Below are 23,429 nucleotides of genomic sequence, written 5' to 3'. Positions count from 1 at the left end.
AAGGTACCAATGCATCACCTTCCCTGAGGCCATTCAGTTGTTTTTGCATGAAGCATCCAAGGTTCTTTATGAGAAAAGTGTTGCATTTCCAACTTGCATTGAACTGAACTCTTTCTACCATTTGATAGCCTTATTTTTATTACTGTATTGTGGATTTTTGTCGTTTGGTCTTGTTTTAGTTTAGATAAAGATTACTTATTTTTCTAAACAGGTGTGGTGTCCATTTGTGTTCACAAATGCTTTACAAACTGCCTCTGAGATAGGCCTGCCTGCCTGTGCCAAGGGGGTGAGTAGGGGTTATTTTAGAAGTGTATGCCCCTTACCCTGACTAGAATACAAGGGCACCTATTTGGACAAAGGTACCTACCTCTGCCAACTAGAGACCCACATTTCTAACAGTTGAATATTGTTGGTCCCATCTATGTGTGAGGTTTACAAGTCAAAGATATCCTTGCACTCATCAATTATTTTTCACATTGGATTATCATGGAAATATGTAAATCCTATTAACACTAAGACCCTCAACAACTTCTTATCTGAAAGTATCCCAAGCACTTTAATTACTGACAATGGTAACCAATTTGTGTAACAAGATTTTCATCAGATATATAATGACTCCTTTTTATCGTCCTCGAGAAAGGGCTAATAGAATGATAGAAAGAAATGGTACAGTTAGCTATAGCCTCTTCTAAACACATTGCACAAACAGTTGAGATGTGCTTTGGTCTTACCATACCACACTCAATAGAGTCACTGGTTTATCTCCGTTTGTGATGCTTAGAAGCAGGAAATGAGGGACAAAATTATCTCCCAATTGGCTATCTGATAACAGTTGTGGGAGATGGTGGTAAAACATTAGGCGAAGTACAAAGAGTGGCACAATAAAAAAAATTGGGAGTTGGAAAACTTGAATGGAAAGCTGGGCAGTGAGTTTTGGTAAAAAAAATTGAATTGTAGTCAGAACAAGTTTTGAAAATATCACAAACCAGCAAAAATCAAAGAAGTTAAAAACAGTGTAACAATGCTAGAAAAATGTAGCATGCAGAGTATGGGAAGATTAACACCATGTTCCCGAACCATGTCATACACCAACGATTAAGTGGAGGGAAAATAGGAGGAAACAAACAACTACAAACCCAGCAGAAGAGAGAAAAGGAGGATTCATATGCTGGGGTGGCAGTGGCACAGAGACTATTAGGTAAATTAAGGTTTAGACTTCATTGACATCAGTGATTATATTTTCTTTCCCTACAGTTTATGGACTTTCTTTTAGAAAGAAATTATTGTAGTTCTGTTTCAAGCAGACTCTTTCCTCACAGGTTATTTCCCCCATAGATCCTAGTTACTCGTGTTAATAAATAATAATAATCATAATAAAATTATTTATAAAGTGCCTGGTTACACCAACTAGTGTGTCACCGCGCTAGGAGCAGCTATGTAAGAGGCTAAGAAAGGGAATGAGCCCTGCCTCAGAGGCTGATACGGGCAAACGGAACTCATGACTTAAAAAAACAGGTTTTCAATCCTTTCCAGAAAGCCTTTTCTGATGGTTCAGCACGAAGAAAAGGAGGGAGGATGTTCCAGTTTTTGGCTGTCAGATAGCCAAATGGGCGTGCACCCATTCTCGCTCTTTGGATTTTAGGGACTTTGAGCAGGTGAGCTCCTGTTGATCTAATGTGACATGTCTGGTTGTAGGGGGTCAGAAGATCATGCAGGTAACTGGGTCCCTTGCCCTGCAAACTCTGGTGGCAAAATCACAAGGCTTTAAAGAGGATACTTTTGTCAACAGGCAGCCAATTCAGGGTGTCAAGGGCTTTCACTGCGGAAGATCCCTTTGGTAGATTGAGAACTAGGTGGGCTGCCACATTTTGAATGTGTTGCAGCCTTTGGAGACTCTTTTTGTTGCTCCCAGGTAGAGGACAATTTCATAGTCCAGTTGAGATATAATGAGAGTGTGAACTAGGGTTTTCCTGGCTGAAATAGGGAGGATATCCAAAGTTTTCTTTAACATTTTCAGGATTCCAAAACATTTCCCTGTAACCTTCCTAGTGTGGGTCCCAAAGGATAGTTTGGGGTCAAGCCAGGCTCCCAGATTTTTAACTTCTTCTTTAGGGATAGGCGTGGGACCCAGCATCTGGGGTTACCAAGCTGAGCACCAGATGGAAGGGGACTTCCCTACGACCATAACCTCAGTTTTACTGCCGTTCAGCTTGAGGCAATTGCTTGAGATCCAGGAGTTGAGGTTTTTCAAACAGGAAGAAAACCGGGAAGCTGCCTCATCTGAGTTGTGGGATAGAGTGGCAAAAAGCTGTGTGTCGTCCGCATAGGACACAATAGTGACTTTGTGGTTTTACAAAATCTCCACCAGGGGTCCGATGTAAGGGCTAAAAAAGAGTTGAACTAAGAATTGAGCTCTGTGGGACCCTTTGTTAGAGTGAGGTGCTTTTGGACATCTTTGGGCGCTGCGCAACCTGAAAGCTACAATGCTGTAGGAAGGAGGTCATCCACTTTAGAGCTGCTCCATCCAGCCTGCCTGACCAGAGTCGCTACAGGAACAGTTTGTGACATACCGTGTCAAAAGATTTGGTCCAACAAGACCACAGCTATAGTCTCACCAGCATCTGCACGCCTGCATAATGTTTCTGTAGCGAGGAGTAACGCTGACTCCATAGAGTACGTGGCTCTGAAGTCTGATTGTGTAGGGTGGAATAGATTATGCAGGTTAATATGTGCAACCATTTCTCATATTTCAAGTTTCTTTCTTTCTAGAGCGTTTGCTTTGTTGAAATTCTTTACTTTCATTATTATAGGAGTTGTTTCATAAGGCTTCCTAATCAGACTATATGCTGTTGTACCTGTTCCCCCTTGTTCTCCATCTATTGGGATAAACCTTGGAACCTTAAGGTAGAGCTGAATTACAATGTTGGCTCTTGTCAGAAGCAAAGGTGCCGTAGCATTTGACAAGACAGGAGACGTCTGAGAATACTTATCTGATTAAAAGACTCATGCTTCAGAGTCATCTTTTAAAAGTGTGTTGGCCTTAAAGAGGCAATGTGTTTATGAGGGCCTCTACCACTGGCAGGGCTCATTCATTTCAGATATATGGGTGTTGCATTTGTTTAAAGTGGTCATTTAGTTCTTGATGTTTATAATTTTATTTGTGTACGAATATCAATAAATACAAGTCCTTGACATTTTGCTGTTGAATTAGTGATCTCTTCCAGAATATATACTTGACAAAACCAAACATTTTAGCTTTTGTATTTTACCTCTCTCTCGCTCCCTCTTTCTCACACACACACACGCAGTGTACACGCGACAACAGTAAAGGCTTCCTAACACACAAACAAGTACAAGACTAGCAGCAGTGCAAACTCTCATCTTTTATCAAAAACAGATACAGCATAGCCAGCAGAACGTCTCCTAGTACACATATCAGGTACAAGCTTCCTTATGGATGGAGGTATTTCATACAAGACAGATACTGTTCACCACATGCAGACGCAATGTATATGTTATGTTATGTTATGTTATGTTATTAAAAATTTATAAAGCGCGCGTACGCCCAGGGGCTTCTTGGCGCTGGTAAGATAAAAAACATAACAAGAGGTGAGTCTGCCGGAAGAGTTATTTCGGGTAAGCTTTTATGAAGAGGTGAGTTTTAAAAGCCTTTCTAAAGGCAAGGAGGTCTTTACTCTGTCTGAGGGCTAGTGGTAAAGAGTTCCATAGGGTGGCTGCCAGGAAGTGGAAGCTGCTGCCGCCTTGTCGTTTTTTCTTAAAACGAGGAACTTCTAAAAGGTCTTTGTGGGCAGATCTTAGATTCCGTGAAGGGACATATCTACCGATCAGCTGTCTGATAAATAGGGGTCCCTTGCCTTGCAGAGCCTTAAAGATAATGCACCCGGCTTTGAATTCGGCTCTTTGAGCCACGGGTAGCCAGTGCAAACTCTCCAGGCCTGGTTTGATAGATTCCCATTTGGGTACTTTGCAGATCAGCCTAGCGGCCTGATTCTGCAGGTACTGTAGTCTTTTGAGTTGTCCTGCGGGTAGGCCTAGGTATAGGCTATTAGAAAAGTCAATGTGGGAGAGGACTAGGGCCATGACTACCTGGATTAAGGCGGAGGGAGTGAGGAAATGGGCGATTTTCCTGATTTTTCTTAGTTGGAAAAATCCAGAGGAGACCACGGTACCAATTTGGGATTTTAGCGAGAGGTCCCCGTTGATGGTTATCCCCAGACTTTTTACAGTGGAAGATTTCTTAGGGGGAAGACCCATGTCCGACGGCCAGAAGTTAGGGCTCCAACTGATTTCGCTCTTGCCGGGCAGAATCAACTCAGTTTTCCCCGGGTTTAACTTGAGGTGATTTGAGGACATGTATATGCCTCTCAATGAGCCAGAATCATTAATTATAAAAGGACAAAAGATGGAAGCAAATGATAAATCAGTTCTACAAATCATCAACACCGGTAAATATACTGCAGGACCAGGGAGCTACTACTGCACACACTAATCCTTAACCCCTTAGAATCGATACAACATTAGGGTGCAACACACATACCCCTACAACATCTGCATTGCACATTCCTTCTCATCCCCGACTCAACATAACAGGGTGCAATACACATGCCCCTACAGCCTCTGTATGACTCATGCAGACTCAACACAGTTTAGGGTTGAACACACATGCCCCTGCATCTTCTACTTAAAACCCCTTAAGAAGGACACTTTGCAACACTAGGGTGCAACCCACACACTAACCCTATACTGCATCACACCTTGCAGGACCAGGAGGTACATGAACATATCACCGCCTACTGGTAGCGAGACAAAACACCTAGGAAAACCATCTTATATTGCATAAGGCTCCAAGGCATTAAAGAGCAGGCTACAAGGAATACCCCCATCTGCGTACACTTAGCAGGACCAGGGGTACATACTACCTTCTGCATACAGCTAGCAGGACCAGGGCACATCCCCCCTTTCAACCTAAACAACAGGACCAGGGTGAATATTCATAGTGACACTACACCCAGACCCTTAAGTCGCAATTGCAAACAAGACTATGGCATACAACCTCAAGCCTTTCTAAAATTCAGCACAGCACTAAAATTTCAGCACCTTATACGCATCACAATATACACAGGCTGCAAATCCAGACTAGCAATGACAAATAAATGTAGGGGCCGATCACAAGTCTGGCAGTCCACGGACCACCAGTCTGGTGGTGGTGCTGCAGCCGTCTCCCAACCACCCTGTTACGATTAGGGCAGTCGGACCGGCATTGCCCCACCACAGCTGCCAGGAAACTGCCATTCCTTGGCAGTGTTGGGGTGGTCAGGAGGCCACAATATGCTTGGGGGGACTGCCGCGGTCACGCCAATCATATTTTGAGTTTCCTCCCTGCCGGTGGTGTCATGGAGGTTCTTACTCCATGAACACTGTGGCGGACAGGAAACAAAGGGCGACCTGCAGGTCCCCAGTGCCTCATCTGCATGGGAATGCATGTGGGAGGCAGAACACGTGGCCCCCTGTGTGCATGCACCTCAGTTCCTTGACGGCATGGACTTTTCAGTCCAGGCAATGCAGGAACTGTTTTTGGCGTTCACATGGCGGTTCCCATGTTCTGATGCACCGCCATGGAATGCCAAAAACCAGCCCGCCAGGTAGGAGGAAACTGCTGATCTGGCAGGCGGTCTGACCACACCTTTCGAGGTGTGGTGGCGGTGCAGACCCAGTGTTGCACCGCGAAAGTTATAATCAGGCCATTAGGCAGCAAACTCACGTAGGATTAGAAAGGAGCCTTTAGCAAGGCACAGTTTGAATAGAATGAAAACACTTGGTAAAATGATTACAGTAGATATGTTCCCACTGTCATGTAACTTGTCTGTCATCCCGGTGAGCAACTCCTCATCCAAACACATCTCAACTTACCTGAGGATAAGGAATCACAGAGTACTGTTCTGTTTCTCACTTTAAGTGAGGCCAAAATAGACACATTGCTTGAATGCTCACAGTCCCCTGGATGGTGCTGAAATACAATATACTGTGACAATGTTGCCAACGTGCACTCTCAAATATAACTGATTCAGCAGAAGTAATCAATTTCATCCATGTGCATCCCTGCTAGTGCGCTGTGTCCAAAAGGCACCTATTGAACAATGCAACAAGTATGCTGTGGTAACCTTCCGCTAATGTGCTCTTAAACTAGCATGAACAGCTCACTTCAGCATTCAATGGGAATGCTGTTCCCAATCAGCATGGTCAATCACCATGCTGCTGTGCTAAGCCAATAGTATTTACGCGTCTAAGCACGACAGATGCAAAAACAAAAGTTGATGGAGAGAATGCAGAACTATGTCATACATTCACCCAGTACAGAGATCTTGGCCTAAATGCATCGTTATTTTGCTCACCATGAATTCCAGTTTGAACCCAGCCATATGCAAATCAGTCTTGACCCTGTGTCTAATGGGAACAGTCCAGCCCGAACTGCAAAGCCAGGTCTTCCCTGGACTGGAAACAAGCATCCTAGGACTGGTTTCAGGTTTTCACCCCTCCTCAGCCAGGATAGCTTGATTCCAGTGGCATGGAGAGCAGGGGACCCACGTCCGGGCATACCCGTCCCACTCTGTGTGACAAATGCAAAAACAACAGTTGATGGACAGAATGCAGAACAATGTCATACATTCACCCCAGTATCCTGGCTGAAGAGGGGTGAAACCCCGGAACCGGTCCTAGAATGCTTGGAGGACCTGGCTTAGCAGTTGAGGCTGGATTGTTCCCATGAGGCACAGGGTCAAGACTGATTTGCATATGGACAGGTCTGAACTGGGGTGGCATGGTGAGCAAAAGAATGATGGATTTAATCCATATCTCTTGACTGGGGGTTAATGTCATGATCTGTTCTGCATTCCGTCCATCAATTGTGTGTCTTTTGCTTCTATGCGCGATAGAAGCACCTGACGCGCTATCAATATAGTTGACTTGTTTAGCACAATGGACATGCTCACAGTTCCCTTCACTCACTGGGTTGTGTAGTCCATGTTCTAGCCTTCCTGTCACTCCGCATCCTAGCTCCTGTTTGTCACGTAGCATGTCAAAATAAAGACACTGCTTGGAATGTGCCAGAGGTGCAGCTTGACCGGCTGGTTGCGGGTAATTTTAAATGGCAACACCCAGCTTTAGTTTTTCAAAAAGGGTTCTGCAGCTCGGGCCCTATTAACAATGCTCTCATCCTGGCACCCCTGCTGCTCATGCATCAGCACGTGCCCCAGTTAATAAACACACGTGCTCCTGATTTGGGGGTCATTTCTTACACTAAATTATCCTTTGAAGGCCAGATACATTCTGTAACTTCTTAGAAAGATTTTGCTTTATATTCCTCTGACTTCGCATACAACAATAGTCACAGCTCTAGTTACCTCCAAATAAAAGTTTTATAATGTATTGTTAACAACATTCAAAAACGCTTTTTGAACAAGCTACAGATGCTACAAATGTGGCAGCACGATTACTGCTGGCCATTCCCAGACAAAGCTGCATCTCAAGCTTTAGTTCAGGTACATTGGCTTTCCATCAGAAAGAACATCCAGTTTAAGGCCCTCTGCATAGTCTTCAAACTCCTACATGGCCTTGGCCTAGCTTATGTGGCACAACATTTCAACTGATGCATCCCAATAAGATCTCTTCACTCTTTCACCTGTGGAAATCTTATAGCCCCCAAATTCTAAAGGGTACAATGTGGTGGGAAGAGCTTCATAGCCTGCACAGCAAGGCTGTGGAAGTCACTCCCCCCAGAAGAATAAACCAAACCTATTGAAACTTATGAAAAGTCTAAAAACCTACCTATTCAATAAGTAGTTTTGTATCCTTCAGATGTCATTATGTAGTGTTTTTCTATGTCAGCTTAGTGACTGGCCATCTCCGTGTAGTAGCCACACTCTAGATATCTTATTTTCATTTTCATTTTCATTTTCAGGTAATGGCTTCTCCTAAATAGTACAAACATTTTCTCATGCTGGAGCTCTCCAAGAATTAAATGTACACACGGTCTTAGTGCGAAACTCATGCGGCACGAGCCAATAAGCAGGTCCCAATGCCCTTCACACTTGAGTTGACCGCAGGCTGTCTTGTTCAAAAGACACTGGTGGGGCTTCCAGGGCATTTTCTTTTTCAAACTTCAATTTCTTTCTTCTTCCATTATTCTTAAAGTATGTTTACTATAGCTCCAATCTCATTTCTTGCATGGTTCTTTTCTGATGATTGTTGCTATGCATCCTCTCCATAGTTCTCAAATTCCTCAGCGTGTTTGGTCACAGAATGTTTATGAGTGCCTGGTTAGGGTGAATGTCAGTTGAAGAGAGAGGGCTGAGCAGCAAAGATGCTGCTCTTGGTGGGGCTTTACCTTGAAACTGTGACCTATAACTAAGTAATTTCTACTTCAATGAAACCACATCCTGATCCTACAATCTAAGGGACTGATTACGATTTTGGTGGTGCGGCGCTGGGTCCGCCCCACATCCGCACCATCCATTGCAGTACCTTCTGTCTGACAGTCTGGTTTTGGCAATCCCATGGCAGTGCATCAGAACATTTGTACTGCAATGGGAATGGCAAAAACAGTTCCTGCATAGCAGGGAGGAACAATGTTGCTTGTAAACAGGGGGGCACATATTGTGCCCCCCTATGTCCATTCCCCATGCGGAGGAGTGCCATGCAGGGTCCCCTCTGTTTCTTCTCCGCCACAGTGTTCAAAGAGGAGGAACCTACATTACACCACCGGCAGAGAGGAAACTTGTGAAATATGCTTGGCGGGACTGCAGTGGTCCTGCCAAGTATATTGCGGCCTCCTGACCGCCACAACACCACCAGGGAATGGTGGTTCCCTGGTAGCTGTGGGGGAGCTGTGATGGTCCGACCCCTGAGTCATTATAGGGCGGTCAGAAGACAGCCACCGCTGCACTCCCACAAGTCTCGTGGTCCGTGTACCGTCAGACTCACAATGGGGCCCTAAGACTTGACTACTTGCCTACAAGAGTGTATCTTCATTTACAACACTGGCAACGACTGGTGAATTAACCTACGCTTGGAAGGAGATGGAAGGGAGGTGAAATTATTGAAAAAAAGAGAAGATTGGAAGAAAACAGACCTTTAAAGAGGAAAAGTGGACACCCTGAGCCTCACCAGCATTTCAAACCATCAGACAGCCTGCAGACTGTAAGGGTGGTCTACTTAACTGTTCAGTAGAAGAGAGTATGCAGTATTTGTGGTGATGAGTCAACCAGCAGTTAGTGAAGCGCTGAAGTGCAACTTTATGGTGCATTGTGTTATGTTATGTTATATGGCTTGTAAAGCATGCTAATACCTAACAGGTGTCTTGATGCTAGTGTTATGAAATATAATATGGCAATTATTGATCTGTATCCCAAGAGTAGGACTCTACAAATGTCCACACGGGATACTGTGAGTTGAGAAAAGACAAGTGTTAAGGTATTTTTTAAACTTTAACAGATTGGGTTGATTTCTCAGATGAGAGGGTAAATCATTCCACCACTTGGAGGTTGACAGAAAGAAACTTCTTCCTCCTCAATTACAAATGTTTATCCTGGGGACCAGTACTATTTTTGCTGAGCTGGATCGTAAAAGACGGATGAAGTAGTATCATTAAAAGGTTTCTTGAAATAAACTAGGAGCGTCTTAATGTTGATGTATGCACCCAACAAAGGGGCATATGTATCAAATACCGTCTTGCGATTCTCAAATAGCGAATTTTAGAGAATTACTATTTGAGAATCGCAAAACGGAATGTAATAAATAATTTGCAATTTTTTTGTGATTCCTTGGCATTCCTCAATTGCGATTAGTAAATTGCGAATTCAATTAAGGAATACCTTCTCATTCATTCCAATGGGCTAGGAGGCCCACAGTATTGAATAGGAAGACGTTCTCAATTTGCTATTCGCAATTAGAGAATCGCAAATTGAGAATGCAATTTCAAGGGTGCCAGGGTGTCAAAAGGACACCCTGTTGCACCCCTGAAATATGTATTTGTGCACATGTGGCGCACATACATGCCCTAAGGGCATGTATGTGTGGCACATGGCACTTTGAAAAAAGCAAAAAAGTGCTTTTTTCAAAGAATTCACAAATTACCACCAACTTGAAGTTGGTGGTAATTTGCGATTTCTTAGGCCAAATTCGCAAAACGTAGTTGCTTTCTACATCGCATTTAAGGAATCGCAATTTGCGATTCCTCAAATGTAATCCCAAAATAGAGAATCGCAAATTTTGCGATTCTCTAATTTGCGATGCCCTTTTAGGATGATACCTCTCAAAAGGCCTTTTCCCGTTCGCAAACGGGCCAATTCTGAGAGTCGCCCTGTTTGCGAACGGGAAAAGGGCTTGATACATATGCCCCAAAGTGCCTTAAATTGTACCAGGACATGATTGAAAGACAACAAAGCTTTTAAATGGTGGAAGAAACCAAGCAGAACTTCGGAAGGTTTAGGAGAACCCTAGCTGCAGCATTCTGGACCATCTAAAGCTAACTAATCACTCATCCTTGAGAACCTATGAACAAAGAGTTGCAGTTATCAATTTTGGTGATGACCAATGCTAATATCACCGATTTTTCTTAGCTCCACAGGGAGAAAAGGAAGGATTTTTTTTTAGAATTAGCAACATTAGAAAACAGGACGATGTAATCTTTTTGGAATGTTCAATATAAGTCAGTTTGGTGCCTATTATAACCCCCAAGTTTTTTGCTTTCTCTTCTGGTATTGGGAGTGGGCCAAGATTTGATGACCACCAAGGCTGATTCCAGAAGGAGGTGTAAAGACCGAACTACAACACCTTAGTTTTATTTGAGTTAAGTTATAGGTAGTTGGCTTGTGTTAGACCTGGCCCTTTTTGCAAGTTTAATCCCAAACTTTTTGCCTCCTAATTTTCTGACCCTGTTTTTGTCGGCTATAGAATTCTGGGCACTTTACCATTGCTGATCAGTAGTAAAGTGCACATGCTCTCAGTGTAAATTGTGAGCCCATAATTGGCAAATTTAATTTACTGGTAAGTCTCTAGTAAAGTGCATTGAGTGTGCCAAGGCCTGTAAATCAAATGCCACTAGTGCGCTTGCAGCACTGGTTGTGCCACCCTCATGAGTAGCCCTGTAAATATGTCTCAGACCTGCCACTGCAGTGTCTGCACATGCAGTTTTAAACTGCCATGTTGACCTGGCAAGTGCACCCACTTGCCAGGCCCAAACCTTCCTATTTCTTACATGGAAGGCACCCCAAAGGTAGGCCCAAGGTACCCCCATGGTCAGGGTGCAGTATATGTGAAAGGTAGGACATGTACCGGTGTGTGTGGCATGCCCTAATATTAAAATACTGAGTATTTCGTTTTTCACTGTTGAAAGCCTGTCTGTCTGTAGGCTATAATTGGAGCTACACTGCAACATTTTTACATGTGTAACTTTCAATTTGGAAAAGTTAGAGAAATAATGTTTAGGCTCTCTGAACTCAAAATTTAATAATGCACCTTTTGGTAAAAGTGGTTTTTAAATTGTGTGTTTGAAAATACCAATTTTAGAAAGTGGGCATTTTCTTGCTTTACCATCTTGTGTGCCTCTGACTATTTGTGTATTCAGCATCAGGTTTTGGACTGACAGGAGCTGGGAATGTGAATTCACACTTGACAGTCTTAAGGTTGAGGTGTTCCCTGCCTTGTCTGAGTGACTCATCACAGGCCTGAATAGAACTTGTCTGCATTTAGATTAGTGGGAAGAGTTTCTCTAGCACCTGAACAGGCTGTATCTCTTTAGCACAAAACTGTCTCTAACCCCTGTGGTCATGCTGAACCATGGAGGACAGAAAGGATTTAGGTTGAGCTCAGAGACTCTGAAACACAGAGAACAATAACAGAATGGGGTATAGGAATGAGACTTTAAGCCTCAGAACTTTAGATTACTTCAGGAAACAAAAAGACCCTGCCAAGAAGAACAGCAGAAGTGAGGAGCACTGCCTTTTCTGTGTGAGGGGTGGGTTGACCTTACTTGCTACTTCTATCTATGGAGGAGGAAAAGGACTGACTCATTTTACCCTGCTGTGTTATTCTGCTTGTGAATAATTTTCAAGGGCGTGTGTATGCTTGCCTCCTGTTGGTAGTCACCTGCCCCTGAGGTGTGTGGGGTAGGAAGTGTGTGTGAGTGCTGTATTTTCCACCTTCCAAGTGAAAGTGCATGAGGAGCGCTGTTTTTTGCAGGAAGCGCTTAATGATGCTTCTACTCCTTTGTACAGCAGAGGCTCTGCCTAAATGGCCCGTGCTGTTGAGGATCGCTGAAAAGAAAACTGTGCTGCAGGCACCGCAGTGCAGTAGAGTTCTCACAAGGCAGTGTAGTGGTTAAAGGAGGATGCCGGTTCATCCCCAGGGCAGAATGTGAAGGAAAAGCGGAGGATTCCGCTGGCGTCTTTGCTGTAGTTGGGACCAGATCTTCGCGGCCGGAGAGAGAATGGTATTGCCACTCTGGCAGGAGAGGAGAAAACCTGGTGAGTTCTCTCAGTGCCATCCACGGTGTTGGCCCCTCCTTCCCAGGGAGCCTGCGGTCAGAGGGGAGCCTGGCCTTTCAGCAATCACCAGGAAACCGGTGTCAATGCTGCTGGGGGATAGCATGCTGCATTAGTCCAAAGTAATTGTGGTGCAGCACACTTCCCATGCCTGTTGTCCCAAGGCACAGATCCGGTCAGCAAGTTTTCAACAAAAGGTGGAAATTACACAGATGATGCTTTTAGTCCAAAAAGTTTTTCTTCTTTATTTAATTAATTTTAACAAGTAAAACACACAGCCAACACGTTTTGTTACTCGTCGTAACTTCGTCAGGGCTGAAAACAATCATAACAAAATACAAATTACACACAATAACTGTGCAAGCAAAAATTCACATGGAAAAAGAATAAAAACAATGCGGGATGGAAGACACCACAGAAACATGGTCAAAAAATGTTACACAAAAAAAATGTCACAATACTTGCTCACTAACTCACAGAGTGACAATAAATAAAAACAGTGATAACACATTACACATATATATCTATTTACATATCAGATTGTTAAAAACATATTTACATGCCATGCGCGAGGAAGGATGAATGAGTTTAATGGTGAAGGTATGATTAGCAGTAAAAAGGAATAAGAGAGAGAAAAACACCTTGTAATGCAGACCCATAGTGTAGACTGCAGTGGAACAGGAAGAAGGAGAGGGTATATGTATTCCTTCAGGAACAATTATTAACAAACATGGATTTCCAATAGAAACGGAGGGGGCAAGAGAAAATCCTGATCGCATAATCAGAAAAAATAGAAGAATCTAATAAAAGAATCTAATAAATGTGACGCATCATTCACACGCCTGCTCAACGAATGACAAGTTTATGTCAAGAACCCATCCTGGAGATAGTAGCCCAGTGTAAGGAACCACTCACCATGTGCTCTGCTGTGTGAAGTAAACCAGAGAGCCGATTATCGTAAACGCGGGCGTGGATAAGAATTTACCAATTCCACGACTTTGGAAATTAAAATTACTGCAAACCAAATTAATAAACAATAAGCATATATTAGAAACTATATTGTATCTTCCTTCCTACGTTAAACATATCTGATGATTAGAAAAGGCGGAAGGAATCTAAAGATTATGACATGTTGATTATGCGCGATACCAGCGATTTAATCAATTCATGTCGTGAACCATCCTAAAGAAATAGGTCCTTATAAAGGCCACTCACCATATACTCTCCTGCTAAAATTGTACCAGAGAGCTGATAGTAGTAAACACGATCATGGAAAAGAATTACCAAGTCCACAACTTTAGGAAGCACTACAATCAAGAAATTGGCATGCGTTAGGACCCAAAGTATATCATCTTGGCTAACCTGATGTAAAGGAAAAATAGTGCAGCCTCGAAGTAAAACAGCAATATCCATAAGCATATCACAGAGCCACATTGTAGTCATAATTCACATCTAAACAGGAAAACCAACTAGTTGGTCAGACAGGTTATCACCACATCTTGCCTCAGTGATAAATTACTGACGCAAGAGGAACGACTTGCTCACTATTGGATATCTTCAGGCACAACCTATTCAGATCGTATTTGGTGTCTGTAGACGGAATCCCAACCCCGTTTACACACTTCCACCAATTATAGCGTCATCTCACCTTGTCACTTAAAAATCCACATATGTCCCTTGTCACTTAAAAATCCACATATGTCAGAGGAATGGGGACCAAACGATACTTTAGTGGTATCCTATGAGGTCATGAACGCTGTAAAGTATAAAAAACCGGCTATTATGTGAACAACAATGATGCAGTGAGTACTTACAATAGTTACAAAAAAAGGGGAAAAATGGGGGGGGGAGATCCCAAATCAGATCATGCACATCAAAAAGGTATAACATCTTTAAGATTAAACATTATGTCCAAACAGGTCGCACTTAAGGACCAAAAGTATGGACTGGTCTTTCAAGAGTTACTTAATATCCCAAACATAATGGCCAATTCAGTTGTTATCCAAAATCAATACCACAGCGCCATACCTAGCACGACCGTAATCTCCCGATAAGAGTATGAAATAAGACCTCAGGAATATGTATGTCGCCTCCTATGTGGAAATAGATGCTGCAGGGAAAAAGATGTACCCCATAAATACAAATTCTATAATCGATTTCTTCAGATAAAAGCATGACTGCCACCTGTTTTATTTATTATATCCGTTGGGCCGAGCCTATGTATATTTTGCTGCAGTAGGGACCAGCTCGGCCGGAGAGAGAATGGTATTGCCACTCTGGCAGGAGAGGAGGAAACCTGGTGAGTTCTCTCAGTGGCATCCACGGTGTTGGCCCCTCCTTCCCAGGGAGCCTGCGGTGATAGGGGAGCCTGGCTTTGCAGCAATCACCAAGAAACCGGTGTCAATGCTGCTGGGGGATAGCATGCGGCATTAGTTGCAACGCGATGTCGCGGGCAGCCAGCTTCTAGCGAGGGGAGATTTCTCTGCTAGCCTGGGTGGTGTTGATGCCTCTCCCTCATTTTGTTTGATTGTGCACATACATGGGGCATGGCGGCTTGGTTGTCGGGATGGGTGGAACTTTGACAGAGGCCCCTGATTCCCTGTAAGGATTTACCATATTCCCGAGGGTAGGATGATAGGTGCTGCTGTGGCCTGCTGTTTCGGATGGGCCTCCCAAGTACCAATCAAATGTTCTTTTATGTAGTGATTCATGCATGACCTAACTGTTGCCTTTTCAGGCCCTGACATATGGATATGCTCTGCCTTGTCAGAATAATAAGTATTGTTGTAGCAAGTACTTCAGATTATGTATAGTGATGATCTTTTCTCAATGACTTAATGAATCGTGCAACTTATAAGTATTGCCTTATTTCCACTAAATGTGTTACGTAGGTGCCTAGTTGGCAAAGTGATCTATGAGCTGTAATGTTATGACAATTGCATAGTTGGCAAAGTGATTTATGTGATTGTGGTCTAATGTATTTTATATACAATATATAAGATGTTTTTATTTAACCTTGTGGGGAATGTCTTGTGTGATTTATTTTGTGTGTCACTGGTGTTGTGTGTGTGTGTATATTACACAACGCTTTACACATTGCCTCTGGGATAAGCCTGACTGCTGTGCCAAGCTACCAAGGTGGTGAGCAAGGGTTATCTTGGGTGTGTAACGCCCTTACCCTGACTAGAGTGGTGGGCTGTGCTTGGCTTAGGTGCATACCCTAGCCAACCAGAAACACCATTTGTAACAGCTTGCATCCAGTGTGCAATGTTGTTCATGCATGATCTAAATTGTAGAGCAACTTGCTCTGTGAGTAGCAATAATGGCTGGCAGAGAGACTTTCACAGAGGCCCCCCCCAACGGGGGCCTTGAAGGCCGGCGCCATAATCGACGCTGATCCCCCGTAGCAAAAAACGTTCTTTGGTGCCCAGAAGCACCCCCCAGAGCGGGAAGACATCTGCTCCCCCGCAGCAGCCGTCGGAGTGGCGCCAACCCCCCCGGCCAATGGGGGCCTCTAGCACATACGAATGATCCAAGCAGGGGTGACCACAAGCTAGGACAAGATGAACCTGGGGGGGGGGGGCGGGATATAAGCACGGTTCCCCAGGTAGGCTCCTATCTTTTGGAGTGGGGGAGCAGCACCGGTGAGGCGGCCTGGCACCCGGACATCCTGATTATCCATCTGGGAGGGAATGATTTGGCCATGCTGGGGATGAGAGCACTCCTCCACGACATACAGAGGGACCTCACGGAGGCAGCCAGGGCCTTTGCGAGCACCACCATCATTTGGTCTGAGCTGATCAGCAGGAAGGAATGCCATGGGGCAGAATCACAGAAAGAGGTTGAGAACTCCCGGAAGAAACTGACCCTCTCTGTGAGCAAATTCTGCAGAACCAATGGGTTGGAGTCAATCAGACATGGGCTCATCCACACGGGCCGCCCGGAGCTCTACGCACAGGATGGGGTGCTCCTAACTGAGGAGGGCATGGTAGTAATCTGGAGCAAACTGTGGGGCACCATGGCTATAGCAGGTTGCAGATGAAGCCTTCCCATGCGAGAGGGGGGAGCCGCAGAAAGACGGAAGCCTCCCTGGTGGCGTGGTGGAGAACGACGGGGAGAATGGTTGGTACAGAGGCAATCTGGAGGGTGGTGTGCCGGGATAGGACCACTCACTTTGGGATGTCTCACGGCTGGATGAGTCGGCCTACCAAGAGGGGGAAGCAAACGGAGACGGCCCTCGCAGCCCAGCACCCGCCGTTTGGCAGGGCACAACAGGAGTCCGATAAGGTAGCGAGTTGCGGCCTAACTCCGGGACAGCTGCTACACCCCCACGCATAAGAAAGGGCAAACCCAACTGAACCAAGGAACGACTCAGAAGGGCCAAGAGACAATACAAGCCTGGAGATAGAGCTATCCACCAAACTGTCAGTATAATTTGCGGGGCAAGTAATTTTGGCAAATGTAATATAAAATGATATGCTGATTATGATGACACAAAACGTGACAGCTCACCATTGATAGCTTACAGCAAGCGGTACTGAGTACCCAAAAGATACTCCTGAATTTCTAATAAAACTGAGGCCAACAAATGACCACCACTAGAAGTGTGAACGTTGGCTGATTTACAACAAGGGATACAACGTGGAAAGATTACAATTTGTGGGAGTGGGCTAAGAGCGGGGGTATTCACAGAGGCCACCCCCAATGGGGGCCTTGAAGGCCGGCGCCATAATCGACGCCGAGCCCCTGTAGCAAAAAACGTTTTTTGGTGCCCAGAAGCACCCCCAGAGCGGGAAGACATCCGCACGTCCCCGCCCCCCCCCCCTCTCCAGCCGCCGGAGTGGTGCCAACCCCCCCCGGCCGATGGGGGCCAAAGCGTCATACGAATGACCCAATGAAGGGTGACCACAAGCTAGGACAAGCTGTGCTGGGGGGGGGGATATAAGCACGGCTCCCCCTGGTAGACCCCTATCTTTTGGAGTGGAGGAGCAGAACCGGCGCAGTAACTTTTGACCCACCCTAATACGCCTGAGGAACAGCTATGTCGCAGGACTGAGGAACAGGCAGAACGTTGGTGGAGAACGACGGGGAGAATAGTTGGTACGGAGGCACACCATTGGGCAGTGTTCTGGTATAAGACCACTCACCTTGGGATGCCTCATGGTTGGGCGAGTGGACTGAAGGGCGGCGTGTAGGACCACTCACTTTGGGATGCCTCATGGCTGGGTGAGTCAGCCTGCCAAGAAGGGGTAGCAAATGGAGACGGCGCTCGCAGCCCAGCCCCCGTTGATTGGCAGGGCACAAAAAGAGTCCGACAAGGTTGCGAATTGTGGCCTAACTCCGGGACAGCTGCTACACCCCCCACGCATAAGAAAGGGAAAACCCAACCGAACCAAGGAACGACACAGAAGGGCCAAGAGACAATACAAGCCTGCAGATAGAGCTATCCACCGAACTGTCAGTATAATTTGTGGGGCAAGTAATTTTGGCAAATGTAATGTACAATGATATGCTGATTATGATTACGCAAAACGTGACAGCTCACCATTGGTAGCTTACGGCAAGCGGTACTGAGTACCCAAAAGATATACATGTATTTCTAATAAAACTGAGGCCAACAAATGACCACCACAAGAAGTGTGAACGTTAGCTTATTTACAACAAGGGATACAATGTGGGAAGATTGCAATTTGTGAGAGTGGGCCAAGTGCGGGGGTTATCACAGAGGCTGTCCCCAATGGGGGCCTTGAAGGCTGGTGCTATAATCGACACCGAGCCCCTGTAGAAAAAAATGGTTTTTGGCACCCAGAAGCACCCCCAGAGCGTGAAGACATCTGCACCCTCCCCCCCCCCGCCCCAGCCGCCGGAGTGGTGCCAATCTCCCCGGCCGATGGGGGCCAAAGAGCCATACAGATGACCCAATGAAGGGTGACCACAAGCTAGGACAAGCTGCGCTGGGGGGGATATAAGCAAGGCTCCCCCAGGTAGGCTCCTATCTTTTGGAGTGGGGGAGCAGCACCGGTGAAGGAACTTTTGACCCACCCACCCACACCTGAGAAACAGCTATGTCGCAGGGCTTAGGAACAGGCAGAACGTTGGTGGAGACTGACGGAGAGAATGGTTGGTACGGAGGCACACCGGAGGGCGGTGTGCCGGGATAGGACCACTCACCTTGGGATGCCTCACGGCTGGGCGAGTGGACCGAAGGACGGAGTGTAGGACCACTCACTTTGGGATGCCTCACGGCTGGGTGAGTCGGTCATCCAAGAGGGGGTAGCAAACGGAGACGGCGCTCGCAGCCCAACCCCCACTGGTTGGCATGGCACAACAGGAGTCCGACAAGGTAGCGAGTTGCGGCCTAACTCCGGGACAGCTGCTACACCCCCATGCATAAGAAGTGGTACCCAAAAGATACATATGTATTCCTAATAAAACTGCGGCCAACAAATGACCACCACAAGAAGTGTGTACGTTGGCTTATTTACAACAAGGGATACAACGTGGGAAGATTGCAATTTGTGGGAGTGGGCTAAGTGCGGGGGTTTTGTGGATGTCATTGAGTCTATGTTGATATAAATCATCAGCGTTGAATACTGGTAGGATTGTTCAGTTCTGGGAAGCACTTAAATTGCTGTGCTGGAACTGCTTCTGTTGTTAAAATGTGATAAGGGCCATGAGGACCAACAAACTGTATTTTTTAAGTCCCATCAAGTGACAGTAGAAGTGTGCGCTGACATGCATGTCTCTGGCTACGGGTGTCATTATTATTTAAAAAGCGACGCTTAACCAGCCCGTGCAATCACACCAGTAGAAGCACCAGTATACTTTCTTGAGCATGTGACAGATGTGAAAATAACTTGTGCTGTGAGTAGCAGAACTCATCAGCAGTGGCATGATAGGGTGTCATGCATGTTGAGAGAGTGACCAGCGCGAGAATTGATGCCTGGTGTATGTGTGTTTACAAATAAACAGTGAGAATCTACCAGATTGGGTGATGTGTTCCCTACTGTGGTGGGAGCACATCGTGTTTTTAAAATACCCCTCACACACCAAAAGGATCCTTGGTGTCATGCTTCATCATTGGGGTCTTTGCACCCCTCTATGGGATGCGGCGTGCTGCGACCTACGACTACGCGGGAGCACTGGTAATACAGACTATGCGTGGTGCATGTGAGGGTTGGGTGTGAGTATGTGGTGAGGTAGTGTGAGTCGGTGAATGTTTAGAAAGTGCCTGGCTCATGGGGTAGGTCAGAACTATTTTATTAAGCCCCCGGGCTGGTACTATTAAAAATGGTGCAGATTGAGGTGATTATGTGTAACTAAGCACATCGCCTCTTGGGTGCGTCAACATGTTTCGGAGATCAACTTCTTCTTCAGGACAGGGTGCACCACACCCCACCTTACTCACGTTTTCTTAAGCAAAAAACTGTATTTTACAAAAGAGTGGAGATGTAGTACTATAATGTGCCTACAAATGGAATGAAGTTCTCTGCCAATATGCAAAACAACTTCTTGGTCTTGGTGCAATGCCTCATACGCCTCCAAACGTTGGGGGTAGCTCTGGCCCAATGGCTCTAGTTACAGCAGTAGTAACGTCCTTCTTCCAAGAGCAAAGGAGCAAACTACCAAATGAACATTTTAAAGAAATTAAAACCCTTCCTCCGTCAGGATGACTTCAAATCAAGGGTCCAAGCTCTAGTCATCGGTAGGTTGGACTATAGAAGTGCAACCTTCTGTGGACTTCCCAGAGCCAAGCCTAGTGATATTTTGAAATTACACAGTTTTGCACCTCTCATTATTGCGTTGTTGTTTGCTTTCTTGTTCTCTTTTCTTTTGTCCCAATCTTCTGTAAAGTACTCTGATACCCCCCACAGGTAATGTTTGCGCTAAATAAAACTTTATAAATAACAATAAATAAATACATACCTGATGCTAGCCTTTATAGTCGGGGAACATCCTGGGCTATACCCACATCTGGTTCTGTAAAGTTCTTCTCTTCCTCTGTCAAGGATCCAAGAAGTCTGGAGTGACCAAAGGCTGGTGTCAGGTTCCTCTGTGTGAGCTTAGGGAAAGCCCCTTGAAGTGGAAGTGGGGCAGGGAAGAACACAGCCCCCAGGCGTCCTGACAGGATGGCCAATCCTGCCTACATCCAGTCTCCTATGTTTCAGTGTATGACACGAACACACAAACCCCTACAGCCGTTCACATTTATGTTACCAAGTACACTGACAGCAGGCACCAAATGGTTAGTACAGAAAATGGCATCTTTCTAAATGTGGCCTTTTCAGATTGTGACTTAAAATCCAACTTTACCACTAAAGACGATTTTAAATTAGAAGGAATTTGAGTCCAAACATGACATTTCTACCAGCTACCAATCAAATGTTAGCACTTATTAAATATGATAGGGTTACTCAGTGTTATCCAATGGGAGTGATAGGCCTTATAGTAGTGAAAAACGTATTTAGGAGATTTTCACTACCAGGACATGCAAAACTTAAACCTACATGTCTTACTTTTTAAATGTAAGGCACCTTGCCCTGTGGAACGTATGGGCCCTCCTTATGGGAGACTCATGTATGATTCAAGGGAAGATTTAGGCCTGGTAAATGGTTTATTTTGCAAAGTCAAAATGGCAGTTTAGAACTATACTACAGGCTGCAGTGGCAGGTCTCAGACACATTTTAATTTGCTTTAAAGTGCTACTACTGTGGGTGGCACACTGTGGGCTGCAGTCCCACTAGTAGCATTTAATTTACTGGCCCTGGGTACCATGTAGTGCCAGATACAAGAGACCTATAAGTAAATTAAATGTGCCAGTCCTAATGCCAACAAAAACTATAATGTCAGGTCTAACTTGTGTGTCCCCCAGCTGAAAATAGGGAGAACTGCCCACCCTCATGTGAGTACTCATCAATAAGGTGGAAGAACATGGAAAAACCATCAGCATTGGAGTGGTGATTCCCAGAATGGTGTTCCACTGTAAAGTCCATTCCCAGTAATGGGATTGACCACGTCAACTATTTGGAATTCTCAACCGTCATCTGCATCAGCTATCTGAGGGGTCTGTGGTCTGTTTAGACATGGATGTAAGTCGCAAACAAGTATGGTCTCAGTTTCTTCTGTTCCCAGACAACAGCAAAGTCTTGCCACTCAACTGCACTCCGCATCTATTCCTTGGGAAATATTCTCCTGCTAATAAAGGGTAGTGGTTTGTCTAGGTCCTCTTCATTTATCTGTTAGAACACTTCCCCTATGCCATGCTGCTCTGAGGCTCACTTCTGGACTATACATTTCTTGTAGAAGTATGTGGCCTTGAGCACTGGTGCTGTACACATGGCCTCCTTCAGGGTGTCAAAGGCTTTCTGGTAGGCCTCTGTCCAGATCACCTTCTTGGGCAGTTTTTTAGGTCAGCTAAGTCAAGGGGGGAACAACGGCGACATAGATCTTTAAGAAACATCTTGTAATAATATCCATTGAGTCATAGAAAGGTCCTAACCTGAGTTTGATTCTTCGGGGGTGGCAGCTAAGCCAGGATAATCTGCATATAGGCTAGGAGGGGCTGCACCTTGATCAGGACCCACTTGGTGCCTCAAGAAGGTAGATCCCTGCCATGACTGGCACATGCTGGCCTTGATAGGCAGGCCTGTCAGTTGCAGGGCCTGAAGCACCTCCTGGAGGTAGAAAGAGGGTCCTCCCAGCTGGACCTGAATACTACAATGTCATTCAGAAAGACGGCACTGAAAGCCTCCATCCCAGTCAGGACCCTGCTGACCCACCTCTCGAAGGTGGCAGGGGCATTCTTTAACTGAAAGGGCAGCACCCTCAACTTGAAGTAAAAGCTGAATGTTTGGGGGAACACCACCACAAGGATGACAAGTCTAATTGGCAGATAATAACTTGAAAATATGGAATTTTATTAAAGACTGCTATTTTATGATCAACTGGATGAGATAATATGCTTCCAAGTTACCAAATAAGTTAACTCCATTTAAAGACTATTAACTTGAACTAGAAGTCATTGTTTTCTATTGGCTGCTCCTTTAACTGCAGCATAGAAATACTATAATCTCAGGATCATAACCTACATTTTCTACAAACAACGTTTGAGGTCTCATTATGAATCCTGCTGAATTTTGGAAACCTGAATTGGAATTCCTGCTCACTCGAAATATGCCCTGTGGTACATATAAGACACATTTATATTCTAACATGTGATTGACCATTAAATGTAGGCATGTTAAATTGTTTTTCAAGTGAATGTGGACATGTAAGTCTTTTCTGATACGTTCCCTTCCTTGTAGTTTGATGTATTTCTCCCAACTGCTGGAAAACGTATTAAACTATTATTTTAACAACCTGTCATGTATTAAAAACACATGGAATCCTCAAGCAACTAAAGTTGTAGAATCTTTACTCTAACAACATAGTGCAATCAATTATTTTATTATGATTTAGAATTCCGCAGAATTCCACATAAAAATACATTTTAAATCACAATTCATTCCACAAAACATTTCCAATATAAATTCAAGTTGTCATTTTCTTTTAAAAACACGAATGAACATAGCAGTAGCAATCGATCTTAGAATTTTCAAAGTCGAGAAGGGGTGAACTTTAAATAATCAAATTGTCATACATGAATTCTTACTAATTTATACTAGTTTCTAATCTAATACTATCCTAAAACATTCGATAATAAAACTTATTGTAAAATACCAAAATATAAAATTTACTATACAGTACTAGATCATGGACGTAATAAAAGATCATTTATCTATTCACTAAACTGTACTATATAACCAGCAGCATAATAGCAGTTTAAAGTAGTTCAATAACATACACTCGCCTAATTCAATATGCAGTACA

The sequence above is a fragment of the Lissotriton helveticus genome, chromosome 3_2 (genome assembly GCF_964261635.1).
Source record: "Lissotriton helveticus chromosome 3_2, aLisHel1.1, whole genome shotgun sequence".
Lineage (NCBI taxonomy): Eukaryota > Metazoa > Chordata > Amphibia > Caudata > Salamandridae > Lissotriton > Lissotriton helveticus.
Note: the sequence above shows the minus strand (reverse complement) of the source record.